This window comes from Gopherus evgoodei, unplaced genomic scaffold (genome assembly GCF_007399415.2).
Source record: "Gopherus evgoodei ecotype Sinaloan lineage unplaced genomic scaffold, rGopEvg1_v1.p scaffold_162_arrow_ctg1, whole genome shotgun sequence".
Taxonomy (NCBI): Eukaryota; Metazoa; Chordata; order Testudines; family Testudinidae; genus Gopherus; species Gopherus evgoodei.
Genome location: NW_022059825.1, coordinates 6,195 through 24,691, shown reverse-complemented (window position 1 = coordinate 24,691; position 18,497 = coordinate 6,195).

Below are 18,497 nucleotides of genomic sequence, written 5' to 3'. Positions count from 1 at the left end.
GAGGAGGCAACCAGGCCAGCGCAAGGTGAGAGCCCTAGTAGAAATGCCGGCTCCGCCTGACGCCCACTCCTTGAGAATACTCTTGGGAGGGTTTAATTTCCTCAGATCCCACATTTACAAGTATATTGAAATAACTCACCCTTGTGGCAATTATTAAAAGGCCCAGTGGGAGTGGGGAGAGGAGCAGGACACTGCTTTAAGGCTCTTCAAGCAAAAGGCTCTCACAGCTCCAGCACTGGGCTTCCCTGATGAATCACAGCCTTTTGTTATTCATTTGGCTGCCAACAATCACTGGCATAGCCAGATTTTCAGGGTAGGGGGAGCAAAAAACATAAAAAATGCGCCCCTCTCTTGGCTCCACCTCTGGCCATGCTCCCTTTGTCCCCCTCGGCCACGCCCCAGACCGGACCCACCTCCCCGCTCACCTTCGCTCCCGAGCCGGCCTGCCGCCCCGTGGATCCTTTGGCTATGTGGTGGCAGCACAGCTGGCAGGTGCCGCTTTCGCGCCAGGCTGCCGCTGCCGCCAGGGTCGGTGCAACCATTCGAGCAAACTAGGCGGCCGCCTAGGGCGCATAGTGGTTGGGGGCGCCTAGAAGTCCCCTCAGGCAAGGAGGTGGAGTGGAGGTGAGCTGGGTGGGGGGTCACGTGGAGGGCTGCCCGCAGGACCGGGGGGGCACACAGGGGAACAGCTCCCTGCCCCAGCTTACCTCCACTCTGCCTCCTCCGATGAGCTCACAGCCCAGCTCTCCTCCAAACAGTGCCGCAAGCCTGGGTGAGGAGGAGAATTAGAGTGACACCGGCATGCTCAGTGGAGGAGGCGGAGCCGAGGTGAGCTGGGGCGGGCGACTCAGGCAGGGTTAGCTTCCGCAAGGGGAGGTCTTGTAGAACTGGTAAATAAAGTTGTTTTTAATTGTTCACTTTATTAATGTAACTTCTGTTCACCATCCACACTACACTTGCCTACACTGTAACTTCTGTTCACTCTTTGACATATTGTAATTCAAACCCCATTTTAAAACACTCATTCCATTTTGTAAAAGTTTCCTCCAACCTTCATATTTGCAAACCCTGCTGTAATCTTACTAGTTTAGTTGAGATGTATGAATGAGGCATGTATGAATGATGGAATTAACCTCCATTCCCAGCCTGTCCTGATGAGAGAAAGTTCAAATACCAACGGCTGAACTCCTGGTCCAGTGGAAACACCCCGCCCGCCCCCACCTGGGCCTCCCGGCCCCGCAGAAACAAACCCTCCTTCCCCAGCGCCACCCCACCAAAACAGCTGTGGGCCAAAAAGAAAGGTTGGGGTTGAAGTTGGGGAGCTGATACTTGATTTTAAATCAACCAGGGGCTCCCAGCTGAAGAGGTGGTTAGGAGCCCTCAGGGTCAAATTAAAGGGCCCGTGGCTCCAGCGGCTGGGGGAACCCGGAGCTTTGCAGGGCTGGGGCAAAGATTTAAAGGGGCTAGAGCTCCTGCTCCTGACGGGAGCCCGAGCCCTTTAAATCCCAGTCCCAGCCCATCTGCTGGAGCTGCCGCCAGATTTCAAAGGGCTCTGGGCTGCCTGTGGCAGTAGAGAGCCCTGAGCCCTTTAAATCTCAGCCACGGCTGGGAATCTCTGCAGGCAGCCCAGAGATATTTGAATCCTGGCCGCTGCTGGGATTAAAAAGGCCCTGGGCTCCCTGCCGCTGCTGGCAGCCCAGAGCCCTTTGATTTCCGGCCGCGGCTGGCAGGGCCAGCTTTAGGAAGTGTGGGGCCCAATTCGAACATTTTCGGCAGGGCCCTGGCAGGGATGACCAAAAAAAAAAAAAAGGAAAAAAAAGGGCCTTTCATTTCTTAGCAATCGGTACCGTATAAAAAGTTCTGCCACAGTATGTAATTTTTGTACCAATAGGGTTACCATATGTCCGTATTTTCCTCCCGGATGGCGATTTAAGAACCAAAAAGCCTGACATGGTGGGGCTCCAGGAGCTATTCAAATGGCTGGGGCGGTAGAAGTGACGGGAACCCCGGACTTTTTAAAATAGCCCCCAGAGCCAGCCCTACCCCAGGGCTGCAGTAGTGGTGCTCTGGTGGCAATTTAAAGGGCCTCGGGCTCCAGCCCCTGCTGGGAGCCCCAGGCCTTTTAAATTGCCCCCGGGGAAGCTTGGCCATCCTGGTACAGCGTACTGGCAGAGCCCTCTGAATCCTGCCCGCAGCTGGGATTTAAAGGGCTCTGGGCTCCCCGCTGCTGCAGGCAGCTCAAAGCCTTTGGAATTCAGCCGTGGGCCACACAGTGATGCGACCCGCGGGCCATATGTTCTGCAGGCCTTATCGTGTGTGTGTGTGTGTGTGTGTGTGTACACCAGTGTGAGTGACTGTTACCAGAAACCACCCACAGTACCCTGTGAAGCGAAAACTCATGACCACGACTACTCTAACGCAAGCCAGGTAACTAGTGGATCTTTAGGAGATCTGACCCATGGTGGGCTGACTCAGCCTGGCATCATCCAGTGAGGAAGCTACCTGGGTCTAGGAGTGTGTGGTACACATCTTCCCTTCCCCTTTCCTTTCCGTGTGGGCTACTGACAGTCTGATCATCTCAGTGGACTCAATTAGAGTAAGCGGCGCCGTCTCCCAGAGACTAGCTGGTGCTCTTTGCTGAAGGGAGATGTAGCAGGGTCATGGCCATCTTTGTTAGCCTCTCCTGTGTGAGTACCCTATAGGGAGATATCCTTAGTTTATGTGCAACTAGTGCGGACAGGGCATCCTCCCTGTGTGCATGATTGCAAAATGGGTGGCGGACAGTCTAAACATTCCACCTCACCCCCTAAGGGTCCCTAGCATATTTCATGTATGTACATTATGGTCCTAAAACCTGCAGGTATTTAGAGAATTGGAATCATTACACACATGAAAATCCATCTAAACAATGCCCACTAGAAGATACCTTCTATCTAGATAAGATCATACATCTAAGAGGAGCTTTTAATCACCAAAAAGCCTCTGACATAGTGTGAGCAATCTGTCTACTGAGGAAAGGAACGGGTTAATTTGAAATTCAGCTTGGCCCAGAGATAGAGAAAGTTGCTCTGCGTTCAAAGTCAAGAATCAGTGCAGACCATGCTAAGTCCAAAGAAAAACTGCTTTTGGCCCCAGTTGGCTGTGAAAAAAATAGAGACAGCGGCAAACCAAAGGCAATACAAGTTACAGAACTGAGATTACATTTGCAAAGCCTAACTGTCCAGTGAGATCCAACAGTCTGCCTTTGTGACCTCAGAGCCGGTGTGGCTTGGTGACACTGGAGAAGCCACACACAGCCGACCTGGACTGGAATCTCTGAAAGAGACGCCACAGGAGTTTCCAGGGTGTAAAACATCAGCCCTCCCAAGAGCGGAAGCATGTTGGAAATTCTGGACAAGCTGTATATAGGATAATCTCCCGTCCACCTATTCCACTTCTCTGAACATTACACACAGACGTGGCCAGTCTGGACATATGTGAGTATGAAAGTGGCTTAGGGCATTAATGTTTTTCCTGAGTGATGTGGGAGTGTTCCCAACACTCTCCGTTGTTGTTCTACTATTTTATTAATGAAAGCTTTAAAATTCAGTCATATGGTGTGTTTTCTTTATCTTCCCCCAACGATCCTGCAGTGTCAGCCTGATCATCTGACATGAGGGATAGATTGGTAACAGAAATTTGTCACAGTCTGGTGAGCAATTGAAAAAGGGGGAGCCCTGCAGAATTTACACCATCTATTTGTTTTACTCTTGTTATTTTATGTTTGCTCTGCTTGGTACTGTTGGTGTTATATGTTGAGGACTACATGATTAAAGGTGTGCCCACTTTCAGCCGCAGTAAGTCTGAGAACCGGAGAGAGGTTTAGCATTTCTCTCTCCACCCTGCTTGACCGGGAAGGGTGGCAGGTGGATCTACCCCCAGTTGTAGCAGGACTGGGCAATAGAGAAGTTGGAGAAAAAGGAAGAGATGTGTACTTGATAACTAGAATTGAGCAATTGAGAGCACACATCATGAACCAGGCAAACAACTCAAACTTACGCTCAGGGCAAGTTGCAGGCCTTGAGACAGGACTTCCAGGTAGAAAAGGAAGACCTGGCTAAGCAAGTACTGGTCCTTCAGGGACTTGTCAAAATGTAACCATTTGGGCTCAGCATACACCATAATAGCAGTGTGTTTGCTACAAGAGGAAACTGAATAGTTATATGCCAACGGGCCATGCGTTTTTGCCCAGGTGGCAAGCCTCACGAGGGAGGACTCGGGTAGTCTTGTAAGAATGTTAAAGGAAGAGACCAGGAAGGGAGGGGGCTAGTTGAGAAGCCCATCATCCTAGCTAAACTGGTAGTGGAACAAGCTGATGCCCACTGAAGGGATGGGTCAGCGAGGAAAGCAGGATCGGGCCCAAGCGGGCAGGCAACAGACAGAGAGATTGGAAAACAGGTTGGAAAATTTTGAGGGTGTAGTGGAAGAAAGGAGTAAGGAAGTGTAAGCATGGGGATTTCAAATACCCAGGACAATACTTGAAATGGTGATTTGAGTGGATAAAAGTGGCTGTTGGGAGACAAGCAAGTGATTTAAGGAAGAAGAGAGAAGTTAATTCTGTAGTTGCTGGAAGGAACGGCAGCTGAACTTTGTAAAAATGCTAAAGAGGAAAGTTCTTGGTGTCTGAAATGTTTGTAAATAAATTCAGGCAAATAAATTATTAGATTGCAATTATTTGGCTATGGACAATTTAGTCAAATTAGCTAAAGAAATGTATATAGTGCTATGGAATTCAAACTCTATTACGCTCTAAGGGGCCACTATAAGTAGTGATGTTTTCTTTCAGTGTTTGAAAGCAGGAGTTAGAAGTAAAAAGCCATCAAAATTCTGGTAAAGTTAATTATGTTCCTTTAAAGGTAAGAATCTTTAAGCTGTGAATAGCTTTGGATCCAGAAGCAAGCCAGAAAGCATCTGTATTAATGCAAATTATCTAACTGATAAGGTAGAAGCCACTGAAACCTGGGCTGCCTATGAAACAAATACAAGAAAATATGGGGTAATGCCTATGTTTTGTCTGAAATCAACAAGGGTATTTGTATATTTTAAGCAATGGCTGACTGCCCAGAAGGGGTAGACCTTTGTTTTCTGTCTTTCAGATCATCATAGAAAACTGATGCCAGCTGAACAGCATTTAACGTACCATGTATTTACTGGCACAATAGGAATTATGTTTTGTGTTCTATGTTCTATCTTGTGGTGTTTGTCTCGTGGCTAGAATCATTGTGTTTAATAATTTCATAGGATAAGCTAGTTTAAAATCAAACAGAAGGCTTAAATTAAAATGCAGATCCTTGTTTTAGATAATTGTTTGATTCAACTTGGAATACAAAGTGTTTGGATAAATCAGGAAAATGTGATATACTAAAGTCTAATACATTTCCTTAAGTAAGAAAAGAAACTTCATTGGCCAAATCTTTTCATTGAAAATTGTTATTAAAATCTGCATACCAACATCTTTGGAAGCAAGGACATGAAAAGTTAACCCACTCCCCATATTGTACGTGGGATCCTTCTGGCTACCTCAGATTTCTAGCCAGAGGGCCGGGTATGGTGGGAAGCTATTGGACACCAGAGGCTGTACCGAGTGGACTTCTCAAAAGTGGGTGTGCTTGTCCTGGCTTGATGCTCCAAAGTTCTGTAATAAAGTTATTTTAGTGGAACGGTGTATGTCGCATACATGGAATAATAAGGCTAATGTACAGTATAATGGCAATATGCATGTGTTCATTGTCGGGAAAAGGTGTATAAGTGAAGAGTGGAAGTTTCCTTTGTAGGTTAAAAGAAGCCAAGAAAGGAAGAAGGAAAAAGAACAGAATGAATTAACTGGAAAAAATAGCTAGTAAGCTCAGGCTAAAGATAAGACTGGCCCCATTCAAGGACACTGCTCACAGCTAAGACTTGGCTGACAACCAAGAAAAGGGGGGGCTTGAATGTGCCCAAGCAGTTATGAGATTTGCAAAACACTGCCAGGCATTAATGAAATGTGTTAGGTTTCTTTTCTCACAGGTAAAGAAGCGCTACCCAAAGACCCTAGCAGCCCTGCCACTCCTTGGAACCAGGGGACTGGATCTATGTAAAGGTCCACCAATGAAAGACTGCTTTGGCTCCATGCTGGAAAGGCCCTTATTAAGTCCTGCTGACTACCAACACCGCTGTGAAGTGCCAAAGACTGACTGCTTGGACCCATGATTCTCACTGCAAAAAGACCCCTCCACCTCGGGAGAATTCTCTTACTGAAGATTAGCCTATTTCGCCTTCTAGCTCCACGGTGCCTTCTGGACAGCAGGGAAAAAGGACAAGGTGAAGTGCTAGTAACCTCTCCATTGTCCACTAACAGACCTATTGTGTCACTGAATTTTTCCAGAAGAAGCAAAACCATTACAGGTTGATGTGCTGGTAACCTCTCCCCTGTAGGATGCTGAACCATGACTGTTTCGGAAAAGAAGAAGGAACACTCACTCCACTGAAATTGCCAAAGTCCAAGAATTCCTGACTAGAAAGGACATTAAGAACTGATCCTGGTGAAGAAGCAAAGAATTATACACTGGCAGGAGGACATTTGTGGGACCCATGCTTGGGAATGTGGTATTGATTGGATTTGGGGAGTTATTCTACAGGTTGCACCCTGTGTTCTGGATAAATCCTTTAGCATGTATTGATCTGCCTAATTGGATTTTAAATGACAAATACCAAAGGCATCTTGTTGCCACTGCCTCTGCCATCTCCTCCATTACACTATTACCCGTGTAATACATCCAAATACAGACAATGCCATATAGTTGATAAAACCAATGGCCAAGGCCTTCACACTTTAGTGATTTATTTAAAGATTGTTTGGAAAAAAAAAAGAAAAAAATATTTTTAAAGTTCAGGATATCTCATACAAGTGAACAATTGAGTGGAGACTAAATGGAGCAGTGGAAAGAGAAATCTGATGGTGATATTACAAATGAACCCCAAGAATCTGTAATTGAAATTGATGGGTTCCATAGTGAAGTAGATATGATGGCTATTCCTGGAATTTATACTGTGTTACATGAAAGAGGCCCTTAATGTTATTTGGTCACCCAATTAGTGATTAATTAAACAAATACCTAAAGAGTTTGTTCCGCCACTGGAAATTTTACTTGTATTTAAACCATTCCAGTGACTAATAATGTATCCTGTACCTTATTGCAATACACCCCCTCCTATGCTATTAATGTTAATGCCTCTTGAAAGTACCTGAGAGTTGTTAAATAACAGATGTGATATAGTACTACACCAAAGAGAGATGTATTAAGATATCAATGGACTGTGATTAATACAACACTAGGGACTGTCAAATTTACATTGCCCGTATCCAGTTTCCAGATCACCTCTACATACCCAAATTGCTCACAAGGGGCTGCCATTAGATTTGCGCAGCAGAGGACCTGGGTTATTTCCTCTGGAAGAAGAGGGATGGGGCCAATACTGCAGCAGCCATTTGGAATATGCTTAAAAGCCAAGAACATAAACAGAAATTGAGCCAACTAGAAAAGGCCACTAGCCTTATTTCTGGAGCTCAGCTAACCCAAGTATAGGCTGGAGTTGGTGATTTACATGTCATTTCCACTCTTAGTTCTATCACCCAGAATTTACTGATAGAGATGGTATTGTATATCACTGAGGCTGGGAAGGCATTGCAGTGGGATCTAGTATGTTCAGAAATTCAGAATTTCCTGAATGACCAGCTGATGGTCATTCGGAATGATCCTGTGCACCAGGCTTGACCACTGCCTTTACAGATACATCATAAGTACGTTCTGATCTGTGGTCATGGAGACATACTGGAGACTTTCTGGCTGGAGGAGTGGATATTCACAGTGCTCCTTCCAAGCATATGGACCAGTTAGGGGGGTGTGGGCTCCCACATACCGAATCCTGCTGGGTCCATGGGGAGGATGCATGTGGGACTGGATTATTCACTGAGACATCTGGGAAATTAGACCACCTGGTATACCTAACTGATTTATGGTCAGTGCCCCTAGAATAACTCCTGACATTTTGGATAGGAATAGGGAGTCAATGGGCATTTTGCCTGTTAGAACCCCTACAGCTTCAGTGTATCCATAAACTGAAGCCAGGGGAAGTTGTCACTGTTCATGAGAAAGTTTGCTAGAAGGGTAGAGGACAAGGAACTATCCTGACAGGACACTTACTTTCTCAACCTAATGATAGGTGTGTCTATGTTAAAACCATCACATTGCAAGACATAGATTTTAATCTCATTACCACTGCAGGCAATCATATTGTTTACTGGCCTGCTGATAGAATTTTGCAAGTAGCCCTTAGTTTCCAGATACTATTTAACTGGACCAGCTTCATTCCTGATCGATTTCAAAATTTGCTTTCATTGTTGCCAGAGAGTCAAGGAATCTCTGAAATACAAGGGAAAATTCATGTTTTAAAATATATATCAAGATAAAAAGTAATACCTTTCATGTCCATGCTAATCATGCATTGTCATTATATCCAATCAGAACCCCTAAGGTTGAAACATCTGATGTAGAATCTGAAATCCATGGCTTAATGCAAATAGAGGTTTGAAAATATTTGTTGTACTAGAAGTACAAAAGGGGGGAGTGTAGAAGTACAGAAAGAACTGACAGGGATTTGTAGGGGAACTTAATGCATGACAGTCTCTGTTAGCCAGAGTAAGACTAGCTGTATCCTTAATAACGCGAGATTTGTAGAAGCAAGGATTGTGTCAGGCGAGTGGAAAAGAACTGTGTGAGAAGTTGTTTTTCGACCTTGTGTAGATAATAGAATATGTAGACTGGTGTCTCTTAAGTGAGAAAAACAAGATATCAGGATAACCTATGTATAAACAAAATGCAGCCGTTACTTATTGTCTGTAAAAAAAGTATAAATGCTTGTTGTAATTGTTTACCTATTGAGAGACCTGTCTAGGAAGGGGAAACCCTATGACCTAGTGCGCTCTCTCCCTGTTGTAGCTGCTAAACAGAATAAAGTATCTGACTTGCTGCACCCAAACAAAAAGCAAGAACTGAGTTTTCCTCCAACAACTCCATCCTTATAAAGCATAACAGAATCCACACACGGGAGACACCCTATAAATGTAGTGAGTGTGGGAATACCTTCTGTTGGCACTTAGTCCATGTTAGTCATCAGAAAATCTGCAAGGGAGATCAAGACCATAAAAACCTCTAGGGCTATCAATACATTTTTTTCTTTCATAATTTTCCTGATTCCCACATAGTAACTTTTAAAGCTGTTTGAACTGTTTGCAGCATGGTTATCCCTCAGTTTGACCAGGGGAGTGGCCCATTTTTGCATTTTGCAGTTTTCCCTGTTTTGAGGTGGACCCATTTGTCCTTTATATCAACTCCATTATCCCATCAGTAATTCGAGTGTGCCCTTCCTATCAGGAACCAGAGAGCATCACATTTATACTATTCCTCCTATTTCAAAGTTATTGTTAGTCACCAGTGATACAGACTGTACCATTGTCAGTTGTTCTCACATTGCTCTGGGCTGTGCTGACGAGCAGATACAATGGGAATTTTTCAAATTATATTTAAATGAAGAGGAGCAGGAGTAGGGAAAAAAGTGTAATTTCAGCCTCTGTGACACTGGAAGGAGATGGGGAGACTCAGAGATTCCCTCCTTCCCCATCACTGCAGAACTGTTACCTTTTGTCTGAGACATGCAGAGGTTATCTTCATCACATTCTATCCATCCACTTCTCAAACCATCGTGTGAGGAAGAGTTCTCTGCTGTCTGTGCTTGGAGATGATGCTTTGACTTCTTTAATCCTATACCAGAGTCTCTATAACTGGAGATGAAAGTGTCAAAGACATGGAGGGGGAATTCAAATGGATCCCAAACACAGTGTGATGATTTGGAGTTTAAATCCCAGATTCCATCTATTGGTAAAGCCACTTCTGGCAAGATGAGTGGTTTTGTCCCTCATTATGGCAATGCTAGGATATAACTTACTACTGAGACAGTGCTAAGTGAAGTATGTTTGAATGGATCACAGGAGAATGTGATGGGAGAATCTCTTGTCCCGATTCTGAATAATAAGGTGTAACCTGCTCTGGAATTTCACTTCACACTTTCATTGCCATGTATTCAATCTCTCTGTGATGTGGTTTTCTAACTTTCCTGAAGGCTGTTTGGTCACCCAATTGGATATTAGTTCAGTTTGATAGGATGTAGCTCAGATTTATTGGAGAATTTAAGACAAATGACTATTTGCTAAAGTCATCATTTCTCACTTCAGCGTTGCTTTTTCCACATCGCTGCATGGTAACATGGAAAAAGATGAAATGCAGTTCTGTCAGCATTAGAGAACTTTCCAATTTACTGGACAGGCTAACAAAGAAACAGTAGTGATCTAAAATCTCTACTCAGAAATGGTGAACAACAGCGGAACCCCAACCAACTGAAGGAAGTGCATATGATCACAGCGTAGTTCAATTGTTTAAGTCAATATTGTCCCAGATGATCTGGGGACAGAATTCCATGGTAAGTGATTTTGAATCAGGCAAAATGTCCATGGATTTGGTTCCAAAGCTTTTGTAACACAGACCTTACAGATCTTTCCTAGCTAATCCTATGGTATTGGAGATGTTGCCCTTAATGATGCAGATGTTGAGGAAACAGAAGTGAGGTTTTTGTTGAATTTATCCTTTGTAGGTGCTAAAAATGTATATCAAATCAAATCAGTTTCAGAAATCTAACAGCTGCAGAAAAATATCTATTTTTGAATAGAAACTCCAGCTCTGGTAACTAATGAAGATTGTGATCCAGCCCTGTATCCAGTTCCTTGCCTGGAACTGTGCCACCAAATTAAAGAAATCTGGGCATGTTTTGATAAGCCTCCATGTTTGGTAGGCCTCACTAACACTGCTGAGATTTGGAGTGGTTTTGTAAAGGATTCTACTTCAGAGAAGTTTAAATTTACCCTAACTAAGGCCAAGGATTTGGAAAGAATTGGGGCTGAAAGAGTCCACACCCAGTTCTTGGTTTCCACTCCATTAAAGGAAGCTGTGGTGACCAATGACCCAAGGAAATTGTTTGTACAACTCCATTTCCTAGTTCAGTGTCACTGATTACAGTTCCGAAGGATGCCAGCTTACACTGAGAACAATCATCCTTCACCATTTGGATCCAAAGAGAGAGTGCTTCATAGGACATTCTTTCCCTGTGGATTCCAAACTGGCTGCCTGATTGGGTAACAAGGACTTCAAATCTGTAGAAACAATGGTAACCAATAAGGCAATGAATGTGTCAGGCTCCAATTTCAGGCTTCGGATACACGCATGTTGAGCTCTGATTCTATGGTTTTGTGTCTGACACTGTGGCTACACAAAGCTGATGTTGGTGCAGCTGCACCAATGTAGCTACTGTTGTTGTAGCACTGCTATTACAGATAGTTTCAGCCAATGGGAGAGATTTCTCCCATCGGACTTGATTAGTCCACGGCTCTTTTGGCAGGAGAAGTTCTCCTGCTAATGTAGTGCTATCTACACAGGGGGTATGGGCTGTGTCACTACATTGCTCAGTGGTGTGGATTTTTCACACATCTGAGTAATATAGTTATATCAGTAAATGTCATTAGTGTAGACCAGACACTTCTCTCTTGTGTTTTATGCATTTACATCACTTCTCCTTTATCTTCTCCCACTTTGAAAGATTAAAAAGTGTGACAAGAGAGATATTTTTCCTCAGGGTACAAAGATTCCCACACAGGAGACCCCTTCCACCAACACATACTGCAGAAGATCCTGAGATATATGAACTCACGGAAGTGGTTGGGACAAACCACAACTTGAGCCAAGGTTCAGTTGTTGGCAATGGGCATTAAAAGAAAACTAACATATATGATGAGAATTTGGGATCTTTGAATATGTATTTGTTACCTATTAAAATGAGATTATTGGTGAAGTTATTGGTTAAAGAAGAAGAGACTAAATGTAGGATAATCTGAAGTATTTTGGAAAATTGAAAGTTGTCTTGTTTTTTTTGTTTTGTTAGTCGTACAGGAAATGATGGCTAATCTTGAAAAGTTAATTTGATTTAATGTACCCCCTGTAGTATAAAGAGTTCTGGTAGAAAACCTCACTCCAAAGGTTGGGGTGGGAGAATGTATGTGAGAAAGTGTGTGTAAGAGAATATTGGCGCAGTATAGATTTTAATATTTTGTGTTTTCAAATAGAATTTATTTTGCTTAGTTTCGAAGTCAATTTCTATTCAAAGCAAAGCTACTTGAGGAGATATATTGTATAAGTTTTTACCCACTTTGACTGTAAAGGTCACTGTCTTCCCCACTTCTCTAATTTGCAAAGGAAAGGCATGACATCTGTCACAAGATGTGTCCAGCCTGTGGGACAGCTGCACTCACCAACCATCAATATAAAGAAAAAGACTGAAATCCATTGCCTTTCAGGTCAATAAGCCAGCTAACGGCTGGTTGATGTTGAAAAGCTGTGTTGGCATAGCCATATCTCTCAGAGGTGTGAAAAGTCCTCTCCACTGAGAGAAGTAGTTAATGTGACCTGAGCCCCAGTGTAGACAGTATTAGGTCATCAGAAGAATATTTCCAGTGTTTGAAGTGTAGACATAGCCTTAACATCAATTCCAATTTTGACCCATCTCCCTATATGTGAGAAAGTTACTCGTATGGAGGGCTGAGTCAGCTGTCTGCTCACCTGGTTCCTCAACTGTAGCTACAGCTCTTAGTACCCATGAATGCAAAGACTGAGAGAAATGGAGAGTTCCAACCATTGTCATTTTAGTATCTTATTGTTCCTATTTCTGTTTTTGGTCCTGGCCTTTCTATCAGGGTGTGACTGTATATCTCAGAGCATCTGGGACAAAAGCTCATTGGTGCCAACTGGCAAAGGAGTCACTGTTATTCACAAGCAACTCCTGTGTCAGACCTGACAAACTCTCCACACCTAATACACTGCTCTTCTGATATTTATCCAGGAAGCATAGCAGTGAGATCTCTACTGAAAGCTTGTAAATTACTGATACTCTTAATCACTGCGAGAGGAGTGTCCGAGTCATATTTAAGGAGTAATGTAAGTACATGGAAAATTATGCCCAAATGGTATTGTTGTGAAAGTGAGTCACCCCAATCACAGGTCTTGGTGAGGACAGCCCATTCCAATGGGAGGGAATTGGCACCTGTCCCTTGCTAGCCAGTTATATGGTGTATTGCTCTATTGTCAACCTTTGCACCAACCCAGAAAAGTCAATGGAAAACCATCAAAGACAAATTTCAGACATCGAAACCCTGTGGAAGTGACAAGGACAATATGAGAATGAGGAGATTGTCCTTTCTGTGACTAAAGACAAAAGACTGATTCAGTTCATAACAGGGTGGAGAAATACACTCTGGCTCCATTCACCAAGGAGATTCCTAATGACCAGTGCTGCTTCATGAAAAGCAGGGCCGTGGCGCCTAGGGAGTAGCAATCAGGGAAATTCACTGAAGTGTGAGGTGAGAATCTACTTAGATAGGAAAGGTAACTATTAAAAAGTGTAGGTTGCATTTTCTAATTTTGTTTAGTTCGTAACAGTTGGTTTCCATCACTCACGTTTATTTAAATCTCTATCGGTTGTTAAATAAATTTCTGCTTGTTTGATAACTAGACTCAAGTGCTGTGTGAGATACAGTAGCAGTGGTCCATAGTAAAACTAGTAACCTGGGATATACCATTGCTTCAAGTAGAGAGAATCTGGGATTTCTCTGAGTACCTGGTGATCAGGGCTGGACCCCAGAGGGGGACACATTGAAGGAACTCAGGGGTTAGGGTGGCTGCTGTAGCTCAGAGGAGGGCCCTTGAGTGCCTGATGGGCTGGGTGAGTTTGGTCACTAACATCCAGCTGCCAAATGCAAAACTCCCTCCTCCAAGTGGCAGGTGGCAACAGGGAAACTCGCAGCCCTCAGCTCCCTGAGAAGGGTCACAATGTGTCTCTATGTTGATTCACCTGTTAAATTCACACAGGGAAAGCCCCGTAGAGCATAAAACTCTGCCATATGAAATCATGGAACATGTGCTCTTCACTCTGTGAAAGCAGGTAAAGAATCCAAGCACTGGAAGTTAGGGTTTGGGTCCAGAGTGACCTAGACAAATTGGAGGATTGAGACAAAAGAAATCTGTAGAGGTTCAACAAGAAGAAGTGCAGAGTCCTGCACTTAGGAAGGAAGAATCCCATTCACTGTTACAGCCTGAGGACTGACTGGCTAAGCAGCAGTTCTTCAGAAAAGGACCTGGGGATTACAGTGGATGAGAAGCTGGATATGAGTCAACAGTACCTTTGTTGCCAAGAAGGCTAAGAGCAGATTGGGCTGCGTTAGTAGAAGCATTGCCAGCAGATCGAGGGAAGTTTGTTCATTTCAAACCTGCAGCTTCTTCATTTTATTTGCTGACCCCTCCTACTTCTTGTGTTATGAGAAGAAGTAAATAATACTCCCTTCCTTGGTCTTTTAGAAGATACTATGTGACCCTCTCCCCTTTGTCTCTCATGTGCTGGGATCAACGTGGATACAACAACACCGCAAACAACAAGCTTCAAAGTCAATGCACATGGGAGAAGCATCTTGTGTTTCATTCCTTATGTCCTAGTCCCATTGCGTGACCATTTCCTTTTCTTCCTTTCTGTTAAAAGCTTTGGTGTTTTTCATAGAAACATTATTTCCCCAGAAGAGACCTAGGAGTGAGGGCTGCATTCCTGTACCAAACAGTCACTAGAAGGGGGCAGACAAAGGCCTTTAGGATGAGGCGTCCATCACTGTCAAAAATCATCTCCTCCCTGTGGTTCTGCAGGCAGCAGAAGCAGCTACAGCCCAGTGGCCCCTGGCAACACTCCTAGGTGGCTGGAGCAGCAGTAGGCCCCCTGGGGCTCCCACCTCTGGGGCAGCAGCTGGAGTGGCAGCAGGTTGGCAGGGCTTCTCCCCTGGTAGCTGGTGCTCATTAGCCATCAAATAAATCAAAACACTTCCACCTGCAAATGGATTAACCCAGGACCCTCAGAGTCAGCAGCTCTTACACCCCCCACTGAGCTCTCTGGTCAGGTGTCCTAGTGCTGGAAGCCTCCTCTTTAGATCCTAAAATAGCATTTTTGCACCGGGGGGGGGGGCTGAAATTTTGGACTGGACATTGTAGCTGCACCGTTATTTTACTGAATTGCTTCAAAACACCAAGTCAAGAAAGTCTCTTAAGTGCCAGGCTCTCTGCCATGGGAACAGCTGCCCCTGCTCTCCAGGAGTCTGTGCGTTCCACCCAGCAACGTATAAACCTCTGAACTGAAGGGGGGTCAGACAGTGATCGTAACACAACGCTTCCAAATATTAACCCAAGTCCCTTCCTTTCTTTGACCCAGGACATGCCAGTCAACTGTTAGCCATGGTGTTATCTTCATCTTCAAATACCTCTCAGGCCATTTAACAGAGGAAGTGAAACCCCCTCCCCCAAATGGCTCACTGTTGAGGAGTTGTACAGTACCTGCCTCTGAACACTGGCTGGTTTTATATCCTTAGAGCTTTTTCTCTTCAACCCCCTTATCCCAATCTATGGGCCACTGCCACATTTCAGAGTTTAGAATTTACTCTCATCACCCTCATATGGCACTTTCCATGTGAATCATACAAAGTAAGTGGGGGAAGCTACACTGCTAATGAAAACCGATGCTCTGGGTGAGTCCTGAATTCATAACCGCAGCACTGCACCTCCCTTACTAGCCAGTTGCACCCCTGCAGGTGTTTCATAGACAAGCTTGGAAAGTAGGCAGTTACCTGTGTCTGTGATTAACAATTTTGGTGGCTAATTGAAAGGTTGATTGTTCAAACCCAGGTGAAGAGGGAGGTGTTTTTTTCAGTGATGAGACTCAAGCACATTTTAACAGGCAGGAAAACGCCTCAATTCTGGTCTAGTCTCATTGGGCAAGCATAAGTGGTATTTTTGCCAGATGCATTGGTAGTATAGTGGTGCGCATAACTGCCTTCCAAGCAATTGATCTGGGTTTGATTCCCAGCCAATGCAGTGATGTGATGCTTTCTCAGCTGGGAATTGGTTTAATTTCAGTCACAATATATCAGTTGAGCAATGGAATGAGAGAATCAATGTCCTGTAGGTCATTAAACACACAGTGGAGGAAGAAAGGGGCAGGAATATACAATGGGCAGATGGAGACGTCCTGGTATTACAATGTTTGATTTATTTTTTATTTTTTTTCCTTTACTTCCCTCTCCTTTTTAGATTCAGAGCCTTTAAGGTCAGAAGGGACCAGTGTGATCATCTAGTCTGACCTTCTGCACCTTGCAGGCCAAAAGACCCCACCCACCCACTCCTGTAATAGACCCAGGACAGGAGGCAGCTGTGTGCACTGCCCCTACCCCAGGCAGCACATGGAGGCCCTCTGCTCCCCTCCTCCCATGGGTGTGCAGAGATGTGCCAGCAGCACTAAAGTGGCTCCCTGCCTACTCTGCCTCCGTCCCTCTGTGCCACTTCCAGAAGTGGCTGGCATGTCCCAGCATCCCCTGGAGTGGAGGAAGTGTCTACATGCACTGCCCCTGCCCTGAGTACCAACTCTGCAGCCAATGGGAGCTCTGGGGGCAGTGCCTGTAGGCAGCAGCACATGGAGACCCCTTGGCCCCACCCACCTAGGAGCTGCTGCCGGAGGATTGTGTGTACCGGTCACTTTGGGAGCTGCAGTGCCTGGGGTAAGCACCACCCCTCCTGCACCCCAAACCTGCACCAGCACAGAGCTCTCATCCTGTACCCAAATTTCCTCCCAGAGCTTTGCTTGTTTTCCTTTCACTCAGAACCATCCTTCTCCTGCGCTGCAAGTAGCCATCCCTGGGAAGCCAAGAGGCAGCCATAGGATTCTACCTGGAGCAGCCAACCGCACCTCCTCAGGCTTTGCAGAACGAATGGTGGGGCTCTATTAACCCCACTTAGCCGTACTGAGGCGCTTAGCTTCTGCCCTGCCCTCCTCAGCTCAACTTTCCTCTTTTGCCCCATTCCTGCCTCATTTCGTCTTTTGGCAAGTCACACAGAGGAGGCCAGCAGGAAGAGCTGGCCGCCATAGGGCAATCTCCCAGGGCAGAGGAGGCCAAGCCACAAGGCTCCAAAAGGTGACCGGCCCAGATCCTGTAGCTTTCCCATGCTGATGCTAAGGCTTTTTCTCAGCTCATTTCACCACCCTCTGCCATGCAGGGGTTGGGGTTACCGCAGCACAGGCCAGTGGTAGCAGTGAGAGAGCCTTGCTGGACAGGCAGAAAAAGTAAGCTCTCCTCTTTCCATACCAGGGACCTTTCGCATGTAAGGTAAATGTGATAACCACTACACTACAGAAACTCTGTTGCAGTGCTTTCTCCCTCCTTTCAAAAGAACATAAGAACGGCCGTACTGGCTCAGACCAAAGGTCCATCCAGCCCAGTATCCTGTCTGCCAACAGTGGCCAATGCCATGTGCCCCGGAGGGAGCGAATCTAACAGGTAATGATTGTAGTAAGAGGAGGCCCTAAGATATAAACCTTGGTATCAGAGGCCCGGTATGAGGCCTGAAGCCTAAACTAAAGTAATGGTCAAGACTTTGCTAACATAAAGCAAAGTTAAGCTGTGAGCCAGAGGCAGGCCCTGCTCACAGAAGCTGCCAAGGAAAGGGCTCATGCTGCAAGAAAATACATATCTAAAAGGTACTGAACACTAGATATCAGAACATTCACATACTTGCACACTCCACACAGATAACAAGGAACAGGCTGACCCATCCCAATAACAAGGCCAAAAGGATAATATGATGGATAGAGTTGTTTTGTTTGAACCAACATGTACAAGGTGAAAGGCGGCACCTTACTACGTAGAGAGGTTGCACCTCAATATGTCAGGAGTGATGTGTAACTTGTTTGTACCTGTGGATAAGAATGCATCCCTGGGGCGGTGTCTTTGTCCAGCCGAGGGGGCAGTGGAAAGTCCCGTCACTGACTGAGCTGAGTACATTGCCAGGGGGCACATATTTGTAGAGTATGTGCACTAGAGTAAAAATCTACAGGGAACTATCATTGTGCTTCGTTTGACAATAAACCTGGATGACGTGCTTCCGTACCTTACTAGACTCTGTGGTCACTGGGGGTTTTCTCGAGATCTGCTGTGTCAGCTATCTGCGCAGAGCTGGAACAGCACACAGAGGGAACACATGCACACAGCCGAGTGTATCAAAATTGAAGAGAGCAGAGCACCATACCGGTAGCATCTGACAACAATGATCAAGTGACCTCTCTCCTGCCATCCATCTCCACCCGCTGACAAACAGAGGCTAGGGACACCATTCATGGACATAACCTCCATTAATGTATCTAATTCTCTTTTAAATCATGTTATAGTCCTAGCCTTCACAACCTCCTCAGGCAAGGAGTTCGACATGTTGACTGTGCACTGTGTGAAGAACCTCCTT